Raw genomic sequence first — 20,689 nt, 5'->3', positions numbered from 1 at the left:
GAGACATTTCAACATAGTCAGACATTTTCATGACCAAAAAAATAGTGCCAATTTCCCACAGCTACAAAGAGACATATTCCAAGATGTGGGGGTACGAACCACACCTTCTGAACTCTGAAGTTTCATTTTTTTATTGTGTCATTATAGCTGTCATTTTTTTTTTACTTTCAGATATTCCCAAACCAATGCATCTACTCAAACCCAGCCTCCAGTTCTTGGTGTTAGCTGGCACAGGTGGGCACACTGCCTTTATTCAGCACACTAAATATCATTAACTACAAGATATAATACTATGAATTGTTTTGTCTTCTAAAAAATTTCTTCTCCAATTTTGCCATAGCTTGTGTGCCTCAATCACACAAGGCCCTGACCTCAGAGAGTCTAGACTGATAGGAGACATCATCCCAAATAGGCCTGTTGAATGCTGCAGAGTAAACATCGTAGAGATGCTTTGCACTGTGCTGGGCTTGTTGTGTCAGAACATCTACTCTTCTGAAGGAGACGAAAGAGAACTGAACCCAAAAGATGGCAAGGGCCAACTAGGTAAGACAATAATGGCTACTGCAGGTTGTCTTACTGAGCTGAAAGGGAAGCTAAGCTTGGCCCCAGTACTAGCAAGAGAACAAGTCTGGAATGCAGAGGACTATCTAGACCTCACACACACAGTAGACTATGAAGTGCCACCGCAAGATGGGAAAGGGGTATTGGTATTGTATTTCTGAGGCTCTTTCTCACAACTGTATAAATGAAACATTTGAAGGGGACAAGACTGAAGGCAAGGAGAGTACTTGGAAGATGTTAAAGTGGCTGTTCAGTAAGTAACACTATTCCTAGAGAGACATGAACGAACAGTTTACTCACCCTAGTAGGAAATTGGTGACGGACCGAAATCTAACATGGTGAACCAAAGAGTTTTACTGGTTTGTTTTAGGTTTTTTTTTTAAGGAATTTGAGTGAGGGGTAACTTACAGAGGCAGAAATGACTCAAAGAGAACTGCATCACCAAAGCCCACTCCAATATGAGTGACAGCTCACAAAAGTTGAAAAGCTGAAGAGCATAGTCAGCAAGCAGCTCAAGCTAGGTTGCTCAGCGATGGATCTGAAACGAGGTGGAGACTGAGGATGTAGGGAGGTACGGGAAAATGAATCTTGGAACTCTGAAGTGAGGAGCGAGATGAGTTCCAGGTGGGGACAGACCTCTAGTATGGATGAAAAGGAGCTAACAGCAAGATGTAGCTTGACATGACATAGCTTTAGCTTTGGTTCATGGTGGCCTCTGCAGAAGGGAAGACACAGCGGGAGGGTTGGCGAGAGTTAGCATTAACATGTTGGCTGAGCAGAGGAGTCTCATATGAAAGGAGTCACCCACAGCAACAGTCCAGCAGAGGTGCAAGACCCGTGGGCAGTGGCTCCAGACGAGGGCACAGAACTCTCTCTATGAAAGACAAGATTCCTACTAATCATAATTCTGTAAAGAAACTTAGGAAGGAAATAGGGAAGGGACATTAAAGATGATATCCAAAGTCCATGAACCTGAGAAATGTGCTCCACTTGGTAACGAGGAAAATGTAAGCTGGATGGAAAATGTAACTGAATGAAATGCAAAGGACTGACATTAATACGAAAGGGAACAGACACCCCCCCGCGGACCCTTCATACACTGCTGGTGAGACGGTGAGGCTGCCACTTTGAAATACTTTTGCTAGTCTTACTGACACTGGACATTCTCAGGCTCTCTCACTTACTAATAAGCAAATATTATATATATATGTATATGTAATTCATAATGATACACTATTTATCATGAGAGTATACAATATATTTATATATACAATGTGCTAGTGTGCAAATGGATAGCATTTGTGATAGTATACTATATACTGTGATAACACGTACCTCTATGTGCATCACACGCGTACATATGCACACACACATATACATACATAATGGGGTTTTGTCCTGTAACCCACCTCAAAGTACATACTCAAAGAATAATGCCTGTGGATATCAAGAGACAAATTCACAAAGCCATAAATACTAAGATTTGAAAATAGAACGAATACCATCAATAAGAAAAACATGCGCTATATTCTTACACAAAATAGAATACTATCAATAAAAAGTAATAAGTTACAACTTTACATTATGAGGTTGAAAAAAAGAAACCAGAAAGAAGAAAATATATGTGCTGTCCTAATCAGAGCTTTATTGCTGTGAAGAGAAACCATGACCGTGGCAGCTCTTTATTTTTCTCATTAATTTATTATTCACATTACATCCCTATCACAACCCTCCCCCTCGTCCAACCCTCCCACGCTCTTCCTCCTCTCCCCTCTCTCCTTCTTTTCAGGAAAGGGGAACCCACCACCACTTACCTGCCCCAATACGTCAAGTCACTTCCGGACTAAGCACACCCTCTTCCACTGAGGCCAGACAAAGCAGCCCAACCAGGAGAGAGTGATTTAAAAACAGGAAACTGCATCCATGTCAGAGACAGACCCCCACACCACTTGCTAGGGGACCCACGTGAAGACCGAGCTGCCCATCAGCTATATGTTACAGGGCAGCTAGGTCCAGTCCATACATGCTCTTTGTTTGGTGGTTCAATCTCTTTGAACACCCTCGGGCCTAGGTTAGTTAACTCTGTTGATCTTTTGTGGTGTTCTTGTCCCCTCTGGCCTTCCTCCAAGTCTTCCACATGCCTCCACTGCTGGTGGGAGTGGAAACTCATACAACCACTTTGAAAATCAATCTGACACATTCTCAGAAAAGTGGGAATTATTCTACCTCAAGACCCAGCTATACCACTCCTAGGCATACATCCAAAAGATGTTCTATCATACAACAAGGACATTTGCTCAACTATGTTTATAGTGGCTTTATTTGTAATAGCTAAAAACTGGAAACAACCCAGATGTCCCTCAGCTGAAGAATGGATAAAGAAAATGTGGTAGAAGAGCATGTAGGCAGTCCTAATAAAACTCGATAGTCTGGGGTCAGTTGGTATGGGAAGGGGGCTTCCCCTTTCTGAAGACTAGGGAGAGGAGGAGAGGGAGAAAGAAGAAGGGGTAGGATCAGGAAGAGATGAAGGAAGACCCTGACATAAATCCACACACTTATGGACACCTGATTTTTGACAAAGATGCCAAATCCATTCAATGGAAAAAAGACAGCATCTTCAACAAATGGTGCTGGTCTAACTGGAAGTCTACATGTAGAAAAATGCAAACAGATCCATACTTATCACCCTGCACAAAACTAAAGTCCAAGTGGATCAAAGACCTCAACATAAAACCAGACACACTAAACCGCTTAGAAGAAAAAGTGGGGAAGAGCCTTGAACTCATTGGCACAGGAGACAACTTCCTGAACAGAACACCAACAGCACAGGCTCTAAGAGCAACAATCAATAAATGGGACCTCATGAAACTGAAAACCTTCTGTAAAGCAAAGGACACTGTCCTCAGAACAAAACAACAGCCTGCAGATTGGAAAAAGATCCTCACCAACCCTATATCTGACAAAGGGCTAATATCCAGTATATATAAAGAACTTAAGAGGTTAAACAGCAAAAAACCAAGTAATCCAATTAAAAAATGGGGTACAGAGCTAAACAGAGAATTCTCTGCAGAGGAATATCGAATGGCAGAAAAGCACTTAAAGAAATGCTCAACGTCATTAGCCATCAGAGAAATGCAAATCAAAACGACCCTAAGATTTCACCTTACACCCATCAGAATGGCTAAGATCAAAAACTCAAGAGACAACACATGCTGGAGAGGTTGTGGAGAAAGGGGAACCCTCCTCCACTGCTGGTGGGAATGTAAACTTGTACAACCACTCTGGAAAGCAATCTGGTGCTTCCTCAAGATCCAGCTATACCACTCCTAGGCATATATCCAAAAGATTCTCAAGTACACAATAAGGACATTTGCTCAACCATGTTTGTAGCAGCCTTATTTGTAATAGCCAGAAGCTGAAAACAGCCCAGATGCCCCTCAGTGGAGGATGTCTGTTCATTACGGGACCCAAAGCTCATCCATTGCAGCTAGTCTGCCTAGCCAGCTGTCCCTTCAGGGTTAAAGGTACAGGTGGATACCGTGTCTGCCCCATTTTACATGGGTGTTGAGGATCTGAACTCTGGTCCTCACACTTGTCTGAGGAGCAGGTGCTTTATTCACTGAGTGAACTCCCTAGCTACACAGTGATCTTTTTTGTCTCCAAAAAGAACAACTGCTAATTATTGTTTCCCTTGTAGTGATAAAGGCCTCACACAGATACCCATCTAGCCACATGACTGAAGTGTTTCCACTTACCTCACTGAAGATGAAAAGCATAAAATGTCATTTTTAATTCAACTAGCACTTCTTTTATTACCCAAGATTCTGCCTGCCTTTTTTCCTTCCTTCTGGTAAATCCCTAAATGACATTTTTAGAGTGGACCATACATTCCCAACCTCAAGCATACATCTTGAACAAGCTGACCAGTTTCCTAACTCCAGAAATGGACCAGACAACCCAGGAGCTCAAAAAAATTAAATAAATAGATAGATAGATAGATAGATAGATAGATAGATAGATAGATAGATAGATAAACCAACCAACCACCAGGGCAAGCAAACTCTAGAGTTTTAGTTAAGCAGGCCAAAAATGATTAGATATATTCTCATTCTCTCTTTTTCCTTTTTTTCTTTCTGGATGAAGAGAGTAAAAATGAGCGAGGTGAGGAACTTAGATGCATATTTTGGGGGGTGGAAGTCTCATTATGTAACTCAGGCTAGTCTTGAACAGACAATCCTCCTGTCTCAGCCACTAAGTGTTAAGATTATAGGCAGGAACCACCATGTCTGCTTATATAGTCTCTTTTCTTGATGAATGTGAATGAAAATGGATTAAGAACGGCTAGCCACTGCCACCTTAAGCCGTTGGACTGAATTCAATGCAGCACAGTGGTTTAAACTGTGGACTAGCGGGTTCTTCCTTATAAGGGCCAGAGGGAAAATAGAAACAGAAAGTGACATGGACAAAGAAAGAAATTATCCACGACCAGGGAAACAGACCAACCAATCACTACTGCGCAGAGGCAGGAAAAAGGCAAGGCAGCTGTAATTACCAACAAGCAGCGCCTGTTCTGTCGGGTTTACTCTGTGCTGCCAGGTACCACTAAGTGCGTCAAGAACCGTCATGGCAAATTTATAAAATAATGTCTCTAGTCCCATCCTACAGGGGAGGGGAAGCAGGTTCAGGAAGATTCCTAGCTTGCCCCAGATAACAGTTGAGAAGGCATGAAGACAGGACACAAATTAAACCTATCTCACTCCCAAGCCCTTAACAACCCACAAAGAACTCAGAAACAAAGGCAGGTGCCAAGCATTCAGTATTCCAGAACAGCCCCCCTCTGTCACTTGGCCTCGAAAGACCAGGGAACCCCCTCAACTATGCAGTTCATTCTAAAAACCAGACGCAAAAGCCTCCTGCTGCCTGAGGCTGGCCTGTATCTGTAGAATGCTAGGGAAACTGAGTGGGTAGATAAACCAACATAAAACCATCTTATTTTTCTTTTCTTGAAGCTTTGGAGATCAAACAACATGGCGGTGGTGGGGTTTTCACACCCTGGGTAGGCTCTGTACAACTGAGCTTTGCTCCCAGCTCAAAGAGGTTTTTTTGTTTGTTTGTTTGTTTTTTGTTTTGTTTTGTTTTTTCCTGGCAAGAAGCAATCTCATAAAATAGAACAAGAAAGAAGGTTGGCTCTCATGAGGTCATTTCTCTAAACAGTGGCAAGGAAGTGCTGTAAAATGTCTCATACAATCCAATCAAAAGGACAAATGTCACAGACTCAAACTGAACAGCAACTATGTCAGTCGCTGAACATCTGGGCTAAATTCCCCACAGCCAGGGTGCCCCAGGCTCAGTTTACAGGTGCAAGCCAATCCATCACAACTCCTCACTTAAGCCGGGCCCTCGCTCTCCCCGGGGCACACCTCTCTTCCTTTCCTGCGCTCACTTGATAGGTTAGTATACTAACTTTCTAATAACAGTTTCAGGAGGCTGAAGTCATCCATCTTTCTTCACCTTATAAGTAAACGTATTCTGAATTTAAGTCACCATAGCCAGCTCCAGGCACGTTCTAAGCAATGGACAAAGATGAATGTGATAGCGCTGGGTGGCTTGAGGTGTGGAGTCCATTTAGAGAATACTGGTTCTGGTCCAGGAAAAAGAAAAAAAAAGGAAAAACAAACCAAAGATAGAACTCCCATTCCAAATAGAATTCACCCTATATTTCACAACCTGAACTTTTATTGGCTTTACCCATATGCTGCCAATGAAATAAAAGGAAACTAGTGAAACGAACTCTCTGCAAGCACAAAATGTCCTATTCACAGTTCTCTCAGACCATGGTTCACGGATATTAAGCGCTCGTAGCTGCATGTCACTTTCCATCACAACTGTCACCACAAGTCAATTGCATAGATACCGCCATCCCTATTTTCAAAGGCCAAGGTAGAACCTGGAGAGGTGGCTCCAGAAGAGAGCACTTGCTGCTCTTCCGGAGGACTTAGGTTCAGTTCCCAGCACCCACATGGGGTGCCTCACAAGCTTGCGTGGAGCCAACGCCGTCTTCGGGGCTCTGTGGGCACCTGCACACACACACTTAAATAAAAACAATAATGTTTTAAGGAATTAAATGGAGGCTGGGAAAGTGACTTCTCTGACATGACACACTGCTACCAGCAAGAATGATTCAAATCTGAATCTAGACGGCGATGTGGGGGGTGTATGTCTCACTCAGTCTAAAAGCCACAGCATGTTTTCCTGGGGTTACAAGGCTTTGCCGACCATTGGATAACCCAATTCGCATCCCGTAATTTCTCCACTGAACCTGACAGCAACCTTTTTATTCCCCCCTGAGGAAGTGTTTCTTTTGTCTCACAGTTGCAGGACACAGGTGGCCATGGCAAGGAAACCGTGACGCACAGGAGCTTGAGGTAGCTGGTCACATGGCAACCTCAGTGAGGAAGAAGAGAGATGAGCACTGGTGCTCTGTCCACTTTCTCCAGCCTAGGGAATGGGGCTGCCCATAATCAGCGTATATACTTCTACCTCAGTATATCCCCCTCAGGCATGGCCAGGTGATTTTCTCCTAGGTGATCCCAGATCCTGTCAAGCTGGCAATCAAGGTTAAGCATCACAGCATATAGACTATTTTCTTAATTTACGAAGTTAGAGCCCATCAGGTCCTCCTCATGCAGACCGCATCCTCTGCTTCCCTGCCCTGATAGGACTGACAGCTTGATGGAGACAATGGTGTATACAAAGTCGGCAACAGAAACGTTAGGCTCTATCATAATAGCTACTATCCAGGGAAGTAACTCTAAGTAACTCCTACCAAAGGTCTTGGCCCAGATTGGGTCCATTCTTAATACCGCCTTTGTAGTGACTGGTCCATGTCCCTGCTTTTACTGCAAGACCCCTTTTCCTAACCCTACATCTCAAGAGAATTCTGAAAATAAGGTCTTCCACCAGCTTCTACAGGAAACGAATTCTAAGTTGTATCTAGCAAGAAATAAATGCCAAGTCAAACTTGAGTGCAGGAAGGGTACCACTGACCACAGTTTTTGCTCAGACCAGTGAGTCACCTATCAGACTCAACTAGAATTCAACATACTCATGAACCCAAAGCTAAGGCAACTTTTTTTTACTCTGAATTGATATCTCCTTCCCTCTCTCTACCAGAGAGAAAAGGAGGGAAGGGGAAGGAGGAAGGAGGGAGAGATGGAAAGAAAACAAACAAACAAACAAACAAAAAAACATCCAGCATTCTTTTGGTCTTGTAAGTTAAAAATATTGAACTAGTAGAGGTTGAAGAGGGATCAATATGTGAAAGAATTTTCTCACTCATAACAGTCAGTTGCAAACTCTCTTTTGAGGCAGTGCATCCCGATATCCCATCTTCTCACAGAGATAAGATGACTGTGAAGGGAAGTGCCTGGGTCTGTGAGTAAAGTGTGGAATACAGGATAGAACATTCCAGGCTTGGAAACCATTTGACCACAGGAAAAGCTAATAACTATCCCCAAGCCACACCACCGCATACATCAAACAGATCTCAAGAAATCTCAGACAGATCTCTGAAAAATGTTTCTTTCATCAAGAGACAAGAGGACATGCCTTTCAAGGTCTTTCATATTTCTTGAGTGTATAATCATCTGAAAAGGCAAAACACCAGGACCTGTGGTAGTGTTCCATTTTAATAGATGCAAGACCTCTTCAAGTCAATAAAAACAATACTAGGCATGGCAATAGTGGTACGAGCTCATTTACTTTCAATTGGCTGTACATCTGCCAGATCTCACACAAAGCCTCTTGGAATCTTCCTAAGTGCCCTAGAAAGTGGTTTCCCATTTTTCACACATAGAAAATTAGCTTTCAAGATGTTAGGCAGCATGTTCAATGCATGCAAGCTTCTGAACATGGAGTTCCTAACAGCCCTGTTTCGAGTTACCACTGTGCTATTCTGGGAAACACAGTCCCAGGAGAAAGCCTGGTGAGAGCAGAAAGGGAATGTCTCTGCTCATATAAGTATAATGGTGTTCTCCTCACGATGAGCATTAGTATGATAATGGCTCCAGAAGTTTTTCCATAGTCCTTAAAAGGACTAGCGCAGGTCTGGGCATTTAGGAGGCTGTCATTATAAAGCTCTAAAAATAGGACCATCCCCTGCTCAAAATTGCCCAGCTCTCATGCAGAGCTCACAGAAGGGAAAGCCTAAGTGATAAAGGAATTTGGGTTCACAGAGAGGCACGGCTGGCAGGAAAGCATCCAAGGCAGGAAGGCCGATGCTGGGATGGGTGGCAAGATTATCAGTGTTTCTCTAGGTTCTAGCCTAGCTTCCTGAAAAACTTGCTCCATCCATTTCCCACTATCCCTGCTCATGCTATATCTAGTCCAAGCCACCATCACTTCTTGATTTAAAGACCACTACTGCCCATTCCCTGTCACCTGCCCTCTACTATCTTATCCACAAACGAAAAGAAAGCCAGTTCTCTACCACTTTTAGCCACAGCCCTGTCATCTGGTAAAGTCCCTCCTTTTTAGCTAAATGGTGACAGTTTACCAAAATCATAGTAATTAGCATTTCCACAAGTAAAGTAGCTTGTTTTGCTGGAATCTATTCATGCTCCACACTGTTACTCCTTGGCACTTGCTGGCCATTACAAACCAGTCCAGTGGCACTTACAAACCACCTGACATTTTTGTTGTTTTGCTTTGGGGGGTTTGTTTTTATTTGTTTTCCCTGGGGTTTTTTCTTTGTTTTTGTTTGTTTGTTTGTTTGTTTGTTTTTCTTTGAGACAGGGGTTTCTCTGTGTAATCCTCTCCAGGAACTAGCTCTGTAGACCAGGCTGGTATTAAATTCAGAGATGCTCCTGCCTCTGCCTCCCAAGTGCTGGGGTTAAAAGTGTGTGTCCCCACAGCCCAGCTAACCTGACATTCTTTTACTCACTCTTCACTACTCTCTGGTCACTCATAGCAATATCCAATCTCTGGCCAAAAAAAACACCAAAAACTAAAACTTCTGATCTTTTTTGCTCTATTCCCTGTATCCTCCCTACTTTGTACCCATAACTACCCCTAGTCTATAATCTCACAGCAAAATCTCTGGCTTCGATCCGACAGCTTCCCACTGCAGGTTTTGTGTTGAGCCTCTGCTGTAGTAAAGTTGCTAGTTTTTCTGTCAGTCATGCTTTTCAGTCACGCGACCAACCACAACTTACCAAGGACCTATCCCCTCTGATTTCTGCACAGGGGGCCAGGCTTCAAGCTTCTTCTTCCAAGTGTAAGCTCTGGTTTACAAAGACAAAACTACTTCCCACCGTCATTTTGAGAAGTCTGGTAGATTTCTGAATGACGTAAAACTGGTGAGTATAAATAAAATTGTATAAATTGTAAAAATATTTACTTATTTTAGGCTGGCCAGTTATGGACACCTTTAATCCCAGCACTTAGGAAGCAGGGGCAGGCTGATCTCTGAGTTCAAGGCCAGCCTGGTCTACAGAGAGAGTTCCAGGACAGGACTACAGAGAAACCTTGTCTCAAAAAACCAAAATTATTTATTTTGAACTGAGAGTTTTGTAATAGTTTATAAAAGAGATATTTTCCTATTTTTAGACCTCAGAGCTGTTTGGGACCCACAAGTAAGTGTGGCCCTCTCCCAGCAACTTTAATTCTTGATAGTCAAGTTTCATAATCATTAAGCTAAATGTGATGTTATTCAGCAGGACACAAACGTTTTTCCTTTTTAACCTCTGACAAATTATGTCTGCTTTAAAAGTCTAGAAAAAGCTGATATAATAATAGAGCCATGAGGAAATTAATAGCAAGAGATTTTGAAATCTTTGCAAAGTTAAAAATAAAATTCTTGCATACATTTTGAACACAGTCCACATTCATAAGACGTCTAAGGCCTAGACTGTCCCTCTCTCAGGTCATCTCCTGGCACACTTTCCTGCCATTCTCCTTTTTCCCTCAGCAGACTTGAAGCTCAAGAACACTCTTTATGTGAACTGGCTCCTCCTTCCACTCATGCTTCACTTCCGGGTCAGATTCTACCACCTGCTCCTCCTGCCTTCCCCTGAATCACCACCCTCACAGTGCCACCACTCCCTGCGAGCAGGGGCTTTCCTCTCGTTTACAGCTAGCTGCTCTTACATGCACGCCCGCTCCGGAGGCAGATGGATCCACACTAGCTCAGCCAGCATTTCTTTAAGAGGAAAAAAGAAGGGAATCGCATGAAGTACTGGAAACTGGGCAGAGAAGGTGGGCAGAGAAGGTCATGTGACACCTCCTGGACCAGCCTCCAGGGGGACCAGCTACTACAGCACAGAACTGGACAAATATCAGTGTCCTAATTAAGGTTTCCATTGCTGTGAGGAAACACCATAACCAAAAGCAAGTTAGGGTGGAGCTCTTACATGTCACAGTTCAACATCAGAATAGGACTCAGGCTGGGCAGGAACCTGGAGGCACACAGCAGTGCTGCTTACTTGGCTTCCTCTGCTTTTTGTATAGAACCCAGGACCACCATCCCAGGGGTGGTCCCAGCCACAATGGACTGGACCCTCTCAACCACTGAGAAAACACCCGACAGGCTTGGGCCCAGCCCGGATCTTATGGAGGAATTTTCTCAAGTGAGTCTCCCTCCTCTCTGATGACTCCAGCTCATATAAAGTTGACATAAAACTAGCCAGGACAGTCAGCTTCGCTCAGGCCTACAGAGGCTTTCAATGTGGGGCATTAAGGTATGGGCAGCTCCATGAGGCCACTGGAATTATGCAATGTAGACAATCTAATTTAATACCCACAGCAAGCATCACAGTTGATACGATGTCTCACTCACAAAATGAGGAAACGGGCTGGTAGAGGTTGAGTCACTGCCTGGCAGCAGAGCCTGCGCCCCCGCGTTCTGTCTGCCAGCCATTTGGAGGTGCCGTGTTGGGCTATATTTAACTAGTGGCATTTGCCATCTTCTCAGACGCCCATTTTTGGTATCATCTAGGACTGTAGAAAATGCCTAACTGAGGAGTCGACTGGGAGGAAAGTGCGTGTTTCAGACCTATCAAACTCCAGAACCACAAGGGAACTTTTGAAAAGAGGAGCATTGACAAGGCTAACGGGTGACACTGGGAAGATACCCCGGGAGAAAGCCAGACACCTCTGAGAAGCTGGCACTGAATTCCAAAGCTGCCAGAGATGGGTCTGGATTAGAATTTATAAGCTTTCATTTTCCAGGCTCTTCATAATGCGATTTGCCGGCAATGATATCTCTGGATGGCAAATAATTGACGTGATATCTAGCATGTGTGAGGAGCGATGTGACCCCAGGCTATCAATCTATCCAGTTTTCTGCTTTCTTCACCCACATCCCTGATGGTAATGGGGGAGGGTGGGCCCAGAGGTGAACTAGGGAGAGGCTGCCCTGCTAAGCCCGTGGGAGGATGGGGAGGGAGTGATATAACAGCTTCAAATTAGTGTTTCCAGAGTTGGTTGGAGGCGGGCTGAGGACCGGAGTCAGCAGCACCTTGTTAAGGCTCCCTTGAGAGCCACAGTGCAGGCAGAGTGGCAGGTCCCTGTGATGAATGGACTTCCCATGTCTTCATTTCTCAGCCCTAAGATGACTGGAGGAAAAATATAGGTGCACATGCACACACATACAAAATAGAAACAAACACATGTACACACAGAGAAAGAGCCACACATACACACTGGGCTTGGCAGAAGTCCGGATTTTCAGGCCTATCAGAGTCTTCCCTGCTTTGGCTGAAAAATTGACAAAACAGCTGGAGGGTGAGTTCCACTCAGAAACACGATTGCAAAAGGTCCCCCAAATTGGGAAACACGGCGTTTTCAACTGATTTTGTGCAGATAGGAAGAAATTCCTCACCATTTATTCCAAAGACTCCCTTTCATTGTCAGGAATCATGGGAACAACTCAAGAGGAGGTGTGTGTTTTGATTTTAGATGTTTCTCAGCCCGCTCTCCTGATAGAATTTCACTCACGGTGGGGATAAACAGCCTTTTAGCATGGAGAAGAACAGATGTCAGGACGGCTGCTGTGGTAATCATCCTGTACCGTAAACCTCACCTTACACTGCTAAGTGTCCCTATAAAAATCCACCACCCCCAGAAGACGTTTCTAACAACTGTCTTGTCACTTAGCACTCCATGGTCATGGCAACTAGCTTCAAAGTAATTAAACTGCTTTTACTTTAAATCAGAGATGAAACTAATACAGATTAATCTGCATAATCCAAAAACAAGAGGAGGAATCCTAACACGGGGTGACATGGAAGGTACATTAACACCTATCCCCACTGGACGCTCCACTCCCAGCTTGCCCTGGTGTCCTGCGTTTATGCTGTTCCAGGAAGGACACAGTTAGCGTTGGCCTGCTTTCCAGATGAAAAGTTGGATTTAAGATTAGCTTGCCTTGCCTGTGACGGAATTTTGAACTCCTTCCCTCTGCACTCACATTCTGATAATAAAGTCTATGATGCTTTTTAGGAATATATTCTTTTATTAGTATATATTAATTTTAATAATGGTTTCACATATTTTCATGCATTTGTATAATGTATTTTGATTATATTCAGCCTCCATTATCCTCTTTTGTCCCCCTTCCACTCCTGCTCATTTTCCTTCATCCAACTAGTTGTCCTTTTTCTTTGGGAGGGGACAACCCAGTTGGTTTGATTAGAATTGCTCCTAGGATCTTACGAGGAGGATTATTTATGAAGCATGGACAACGTGCCAGCACCTGAACAACATTTTTTTCCTTGCACAACCATCATTAACTGCCTAGAAATCCTCTGGCACGTGGTGAGGGTGGGGGCTGCAGTATCACAGGCCCCTTCATTCTCTCTCATAGGATGTTGGCCCAACCTTGTTCAAATGATTGCAGCTGCTGTGAATTTATGAGTACATGAGCCTTGTCATGCCTGAAAGACATCATTCTACAGCATCCTGCCCCTTCCTCTGGCTCTGATAGTCTCTCCACCCCCTCTCCCACAGTGTTCCTTGGACCTTGGGGGAGCATGATACAGATGTCCCATTTGAGGTTAAGCACACAACAATTACTTATTCTCACCACTCTGACCAGCCATGAGCTTCTACAGTAACTGACCGAGGCATTAACGGATGGGTGTGGATATAAATATTTAGAAAACAGCTTGGTCATATTGTGTCTATTTAACACAACATCAACTAGGACGTACGACCATCCCAACCTCACCTCCAAACAGAATGTAACAAACTTGGCACTGCCGCACCAGTGGGCACAGCTTGCAGGACAGGTTGGCAGTGTGGCATGCAGAGTCCACGACTGAGTAAAACTGCTGATTCTTCTCCCCCAACAGCTCGCAAAGGGATGGATGTGAGGGCACGAAGCCCCAGCTCAGCTCCAGCTTGATTTCTCTGTGTACCTACAACCTGTGTGTATGAGGTCTTCAGCAATAGGATCTGACTACCGAGCTCTGGTGGCAACAAACAGGACTAACAGTTGCCTGTTTGGGGAGCAAAAGGAGCCACCTTGACCACCAATTCATAGATATCTGCATTGTTAACAACCACTGTACATGAATTGCTACTTGACCAAACTCCATCATCACATGATGGTCAGGAGAAGAACAGTGGAAACATCTCTTATTAGCTTGTAGTGTCCTAGAATGTTGCAATCAGCTTTTCTATTTACTGAAATATCTGTGTATATATACACATACACAATATAGATTTGGCTGGGGTCAAAGTGCACAGCCTAGTCAGTTTCTCAAGGGTCTCCAGGACCACTATACCAGATACAATATTCAGAGGCTACATCAAGGGTATAACTCTATGGAATTTCATCTTCTCTAATGGTCAAAGTACCTTTCAACAAAGCTGCAATGTTTCAGGGGGAAAAATGGTATGCTAACTAGTCATGGTGTTTAACTTACTACTGCCTACCTCTATTCAGAGGACAATTTTTTAGATATATTTAATTTTTCTTTTTTTACATGTACTTACTTTATGTTTATGAGTGTTTTGCCTGCATATATATCTGTGCACCATGTGTATGCCTGGTACCTATGGAAGTCAGAAAAGGACACCAGATCCACTGGAACTAGCATACAGATGGTTTGAAACACTGTGTGGATGCTGGGAATCGAACCTGAGTCCTCTGGTAGATCAACCGCTCTTAACCACTGAGGCATCTGTCCAACCCCACAATGTGCTGTGCTCATCTTAAGCTCCCAAGCAATGATGCCCCTTGGGTTTCAGAAAGCAACACTTCCACCCTTATTCATACTCATCACGCTCATCTCTATGACACCGCTTCAGTAGGAAGAGTGAATTCCCATGAAGAGGGTATTGTTGAGTGAGAAAAGCAGAGTACTGAAGAGTAAGCACACTTTTTGCTTTTACTAATATTTTGAAGAGGGTGATGCAAGAAAAAAAGAGGCATCTTTGCTTTATAGGTACAGCAAATGCCACCAGAGTTTATACCAGAAACTGCTGGCATCAGGCACTCCCAGTTGGGTCCAGGGTTGAAAGGAAGCATTGGGCTATTTCCTTTTTTAACTCTTAAATCTGAAAGCATGTGGGTACATAACTCTTTTGTACTTTTGAAGTAAATAAAATACTAACAAGTCTTCACCTTTATTTCCTATTTGGTTCATCTCAGAATTTCTGTGTATCTTAACTGAAATACATGACATTGGAAGTTGGATATATACATTTTTTTTACATAACAATCACAGGAAATCCATGATAGCCTCTTAGGGCTAGGAAACTATTGACTATACCATGGCTATTTGTGGGAAGTCTCTGCCTCTATATAGGTGACCAGGTACATTAGAATTTTTATTGCTTCAGGGTCTGAGCTTTTGAAGGCATCTAAACCAACAAGAAGATACCCTTATTTAATTCAAATTAAACTTAAATGAGAAGTCTCTTGTCAAATTCCAACCAAGTAGGCTAAATTCAACCTCTGGCCCATTGCCACTCACTCTTTTGCTTGATAAGTTTCCTTTGATGTAAACTTTACTAGATAGAAATATCTAGGTAGGAAGCAGATATCTAGGTAGGACAGTAGATAGCAAAGTGCAATAACACCGTAGGCATGGGAAAGCCAAATGAGACCCATTATTCTGTGTGCTGACTTTAAAAAATAATAACAAGAGCCAGAGGAACAAGGAGTTTGCCGTGAGATTGTGTTTCCTAGAAACATCAGGGAAGCTATACCCATGAAGTCTCACCAGCATGGCTGCATAAACAAGACCTGAACAAAGACCACATCAACATCAACAAACACGCCTCTGTGGAAGGGGCAAGATCCTGCCTTCTCAGTCCTAGGCAAAGAACTACAGGCAACTAAACAATAGCCTTCCCCAGGGAGAAGCCTGACCTGGAATCATATACATACAAGTAACATTTTATGAACTGAGTAGGTTGTATTTATCTATTTAAAAATATGCATGTACATATAATATAGTAAAGGAAAAGAGAGCATGAATTTGAGAGAGCCAAGAGGGCATATAAGAGGGGACAGAGGGAGGAAAAGGTGTGAAAGTAATGTAATTATATTTTAGTTTCAAAAATAATAAAAATATTCAATAATTGTAAAAAGAGCATACCAATGTAAGAAGTATTAAAAATGTGTGCACGCCCCAGACACACACACACCTTTACATAGAAGATAAAAATTAATGTTAGCAGAAGGAAGCCCACTGCTAGCTGGATGGTTTGAGCCTAGGTCTCACAGTCAGAGCTAGCTACGCAAATCCACTCCATTTTTTAGTTTATAGTCATAAAAGACTTTTGCTTAAATTTGTTTGAAGTTTTCTATCCCACGAGCTTTTGTGTGATGCTAATACAATCCTATGTATTCCTGTGTCCCGGCAGCACACAGACACTCAGCAATAACCCAGGAGGAGGCTGAGAGCCCCTGGGAGTTAGAATGCCAGTTTGAAGAGCCTGCAGTTAGAAGGAAGCCTCAGTACTGCAGGTGCTGGGGCAGATAAACCCAGATACTTGTGAGCCTACAAGGCCTAGTAAGTGAAAACCCAGCAACAGTGCCAACACTGTCCACAGTGTGCCTGCTTTGCTGGACCTCGTGCTATTACGATCCTATCTCTTAGAACATGTTCTTTCTTTTAGGTTTTTTTTCTTAATTATTATCATTTATTACAATTTATTCGATTTGTATCCCCTCTGTGGTCCCCTCTCTCATCTCCTCCTTCCCACCCTCCCTCCCTTTTCTCCCCCTATGCCCCTCCCCTAGTCCACTGATAGGGGAGGTCCTCCTCACCTTCCATCTGACCCTAGCCTATCAGGTCTCATCAAGACTGGCTTCACTGTCCTCCTCTGTGGCCTGGTAAGGCTGCAATCCCCAGGGGGAGGTGATTAAAGAGCCTGCCACTGAGTTCATGCCAGAGACAGTCCCTGTTCCCCTTACTAGAGACTCCACTCGGAGACTGAGTCTATGGGCTACATATGAGCCAGGGTTTTAGGTCCTCTGCATGCATGGTCCTTGGTTAGGATATCAGTCTCTGCAGGGCTCCCAGGGCTCAGATTTTTTGGGGTTTTTTTGGCTTTTTTTGGGGGGGGCTTATTTTTGCTTCCTTATGGAGCTCCTGTACCCTCCAAGTCTTTCTAGTTCCCCTTTCTTTCATAAAATTCCATGCCCTCTACCCAAAGTTTGGCTACGAGCCTCAGCCTTTGCTTCTATTTATGACATGCTCTTAAAAGTACCCCTGACAAACAGAATCTGACATCAGGAAGGCTCATCTGTTTACCCAGAAGTAGGTAGAAATATGACAAGCAGGTCTTCCCAGCTTCAAGGCTTTGACCATAAGGGTTCTCCTGGATCCAAAACAGGTCTGGTGAGGGAAAGAAAGTCACCTGCCAGGCTGTAGGCTAAATCTCTCAAGCACAAAGCAGCTTCATGTCCTACTTATCCTTCCCTATGTAATCTCCAGCAACTGGTGACTTGTTAAATTTTTTATGTAGTGGGATGTTTTGCCCACATGTGTGTCTGTGAGCCACTTGCAAGCAGAGCCAGCAGAGACCAGAAGAGGGTGTTAGGCCCTATGGAATTGGAGTTCCAGGCAGTTATGAGCCACCATGTGGGTAATGGGAATTGAACCCAGGTCCTCTAGAAGAGCAGCCAATATTCTTAATGGCTGAGCCATCTCTCTGGCCTCTGATAGCTTTTCTGAATGCCAGTTTTCATACCTATACACTACAGTTAGAGCCACCTCTATAAAAACTTTCTTCAGGAATAAAATGACAAAAATAGAACAACTCCTAGGACAGTCATTGATGAATGCCGGAAGTAGCTAGGAGCGTATTTCAGGTCGTCCTGGTCCCTCAAAATCCGTGCTGCAGAATTCCTCCCACAGATACATGCTGTCCCTCCTGGACCTGGAGCCAGCGATAGCCATTGTTGCCCATCTTTCACCATTTATGAACTGACCTTGTAACCAGCTTGCTGCAGCCAAGCCTCAAGCCTCCAGGCTAGTCTTTCAGCAAACGCATCTTCATTTACTGAGAAATGAACGGAATTCACCTCTGGTTTGTGACTGTTCTTCGCCTGCTTTCTGTCTGGGGACTTCAAGCGATGACGTTTTATGCAGTTGGATGTTTTTGCTTTTTAATTGAAGCTATAGATTTTTTAAAAAGGGGGGGCATTGCATGTCTTGCTAAATGGAGAGGACACCTAGTCATGGGTCTTTTCTGAAGAGCAGACCATGTGATTATTCTCCCCATATCAGATAGACTTCACAAGCAGAGTTCAAGTCCCTTTACTCAGCAGAGGTCAGGAGGAAGAAAGGATTCTGATACCTAAGATCCACAAGTTTGAGCCTCAGCCCTGCCACATAGTCATACGCAGCCTTGATACACTTATTTCCTCTGAGTCTCAATCTCTTCTCCTATAGAATCGGGACAGTGGCAATACTTTACTTACTGCTACGATAAGGCACCTCACAACTTAATGGAGGGAGCTTTGCTTTTCTCACAGCTTCAGAAGCCTCAGTCCATTGTGGTCGGCAGCCTGTGGTAGAGAAAAGCAACTCATATCGTGGTTGCCAGGAAGCAGAAAAAAAGATACAGAAAGGAGCCAGGGCAAGATATAGTCCCATGGGTGTACCCTTTAATGACCTGTCCCCTCCAGCTAGACCACACCTGCTAAAGCTCTCAGGGTCACCGCCCAGCCAGGTCTGGTAGCACATACCTGTAACTCCAACTCCCAGAATATTGAGGTTGGAGGATTGCCAGGTGTTTGAAATCAGCCTGGAATACGTAGCAAAACACCGTCTTTAAAACAAAACAAAAAAACACAACTGGACGTGGTAGCACACATCTAAATTCCAAGCACTTGAGAGTTAAGGGCAGGAAGATTAGGAGTTCAAGATCTTCTCAGCTACGCAGTGAGTTTTAGCCTGGGTTATATGAGACTTGATCTCATACACACAAAAAATATAGATATTGTTTCCAGAAATTCTGAAAAGAACACCACACTCAGAGACTAATGCTTCAACACAGAAGTCTGTGAGGGATGCTTCAAAGTTAAACCTTACACGGTATGCAGTTCTTGCTGTGATAGGATATGGCTACAAGCAACAGGACTCAAGTAAGAGAAGACTCTGTCAGAATCTATAGAAGCATAGGTGTGCTCACATAGAAACCCAGCTGTAGCTGAAAGTTCTGTCAGCTTGGGCAATAAGACATCTGTTCAGATGCTACTGTCAGCTGTGTGTTGGGTTCTTCCATCTCTTGTTGCTTCCCTGTCTCCTGACTGATGTCCAGAGAATCTAACAAAAGATTCTGATTGACCGACACATCTACAGGAGACAGGAAAAAACAAAACTGGGTGTTCTTTGTGTATCCCTCATACAAAGAAGAGTCACGTGTTCACAAAGGCAACCTTGCCCAAAATGAGTATCTATGGCAAAGGAATTGTTGTGAAGAATAAACAAGATCATGTGCTTAAAGCTCCTAGCAACTTAGTCCTGCAGAGACTGATGCACCAACCAAGCACCGTGCATGGAGAGGACCTAGACCCCCTCCTCAGACATAGCCTATAGGCAGCTCAGTCTCCATGTGGGTCCCTCAGTAATGGGAACAGGGGCTGTCTCTGACATGAACTTGGTTGCCTGCTTTTTGATCACTTCCACCTGGCAGTGCAGCCTTGCCAGGCCACAGAGGAAGAGGATCCAGGCAGTCCTGGTGAGACTTCATAAGCTATGGTCAGATTTCAGGGCAAGGGTGTGTAGGACTCCATCTTTCAGTGGACTAGGGGAAGGGGATGTGGGGGCAAAGAAGGAGAGACCAGGAGGAGATGAGGGAGGGGGTTACAATTGGGATATAAAATGAATAGATTGTAAAAAAAAAATTTTAATGAAAAAAAAAATCTCCTAGCAACTTATTAGAATGTAGCAGATGGCCAATAAATGACAGCTATTATTATGGCTATACTTAGTATTATTTTAACAGCTTCCACTGTAGCCATAAGGAGTGAGATGGCAGATGACAAAAATACACTTGGTTTAGGTGAATTCGTGATGAAAGAGTGAGGGGAGACATTGGCACAATAGACACCCAACACACAGGCCCAAAGCCTCTGAGGAATGACACTGGAGACATCAAGTCCAACTCGTGAACTATCTTGGAGACCAGGGTCAGTGTGGGTGCTAGAGAAAGAGTGTGCTCCATGTTCTAGACCAAGATGGAAGGTAGGGACTCCCTGTCCTGCTCATATTCCACCATACTAGGAGTGCACTCCTCTGCATGCATGAGAGGTTCTTCAATTTTAGCAACTTGCCCTAAGTCCCTCATAAAGGAGAGATAGGTCTGAGTCCTCTTGTGGTTAACATTACAAGGACCTCAGGGAGTTGCCAGACTAGTGGAGGGAAAGGACAGTGATTATGCCATGGTGAAGAGCAATTTAAGAATGCAAATAGACCTGCAAATTGTACATCAGAAGATGGAGCTGAAGTCTAAGAACAGTAGCCCAGACTAACCATGTAGACCATGGAGCCCAGCATAGCAATTCAGTCTTCACACCTACCTTCTGTGTAGAGTGGGTTGGCTTTTTGTTATGTTTTGGGTGCTTTGCTTTGCTTTGCTTTGCTTTGCTTTGCTTTGCTTTGCTTTG

General features: G+C 43.8%; 1 pseudogene; it reads left to right on the top strand.

Annotated features, from left to right (window-relative positions):
- The first annotated feature begins 446 nt into the window (after positions 1-446).
- Positions 447-20,689, top strand: part of LOC129688057 (tumor protein D52-like) — a 21,830-nt pseudogene continuing 1,587 nt past the window's right edge.

This window comes from Psammomys obesus, unplaced genomic scaffold (assembly GCF_907164565.1).
Source record: "Psammomys obesus unplaced genomic scaffold, mPsaObe1.curated_primary_1811, whole genome shotgun sequence".
Lineage (NCBI taxonomy): Eukaryota > Metazoa > Chordata > Mammalia > Rodentia > Muridae > Psammomys > Psammomys obesus.
Note: the sequence above shows the minus strand (reverse complement) of the source record. Positions and strands in the feature narration are given on the sequence as shown.